Below are 1246 nucleotides of genomic sequence, written 5' to 3'. Positions count from 1 at the left end.
GAAGACTCTAGGCAGAAACAAATGCAGCTGTCACCAATCTGGTCTTAACTATTATACAATAGCCATACATCAACACGATATCGACCTTTTCTGCAATTGTTAAAGGGTCCATTTTAACACGGGTAATGTAGCACGAAGCAAATACCTTCCGGACTGGAGGAATGTTACGTGATTCCACGTACTTATACGTTTGTAACTATTACAGCGCCATCTACCACAAAGCGAAAAAAGTTGTCCAACTAAAACATTTATATTTCTTTACGTACTACACGAATATGTAATAAAAATGAGTTTTCCTATTTAAAAAAAAACACAGTTGATATCCGTTTGACCTGTGGCAGCGCCATCTAGCGCGCCAACCATAACAATGTAGTAAGCAAATATCACAACTACTGATGATAACGCTGCGAGATAAAGTATCAGAAAAGTCTGGTGAAGAGATGTCACCACCACTGACAATTCACACAGTGCCAAGTACCCTCGACTAAGAGCTCTCACAGAGATCGGTGCGCAGAGAAAATCTATCTTAGTCAAAGCTGAGATACTGTTCCGTTCAGAACTTATACCTGAGTACTTCAGCTTATGTGCTGCTCTGTCTTTCATCTTGGTGAGGTTCATATTCAGTAATGACAATCTGTTATTGATAACCAACTGCAGGTTTGTGAATCGTAAGATCGTCATCACAGAGATTCCAAAATTGTTAATACCGATTATTGAACATAATGTATCATCCAGAGCAGTATCTGCAGCCAGCAGGGCACTAAACATCAAGCAGTAAAGGAGAAACGCTATTGATAACTGCGCCTTCACAAACCTTCCTGCTGCCGTTCTTGTTTGTCCCGTTTTGGCAGCCAGACATCTATCACACGATGCTAACAAACGAAGTATTTTCTCATATTTATTTGTGTTCCACAAGCTATCAGCAACTATCACAATAAACGACAGGGATAAATACTGAAGAAGTCCTATCAGTGTAATAATTTCTTCTGCAGAAGACGAGCGTTTTATCCGCAATGCAAAATATAACGCCACACAGGCACAAAGCAGCTGGATGAGGCAGGCTAGGCATGTCAAGAAAATATCCGTCTGCGACCTCTTCAGGGATGCAGTTCTGGCGTCAATGGTAAACGGCATCAGGCCAAATAATCCGCATGCAAAGTAAAACGGTTTTCCAGCCAACAGGAGCCGCTCGGTCATTTCTGCTACTGGCTTCATCTGAAACAAAGGTAAGTTGAGTAAAGGAGAT

This window comes from Schistocerca piceifrons, unplaced genomic scaffold, assembly GCF_021461385.2.
Source record: "Schistocerca piceifrons isolate TAMUIC-IGC-003096 unplaced genomic scaffold, iqSchPice1.1 HiC_scaffold_2357, whole genome shotgun sequence".
Taxonomy (NCBI): Eukaryota; Metazoa; Arthropoda; class Insecta; order Orthoptera; family Acrididae; genus Schistocerca; species Schistocerca piceifrons.
Note: the sequence above shows the minus strand (reverse complement) of the source record.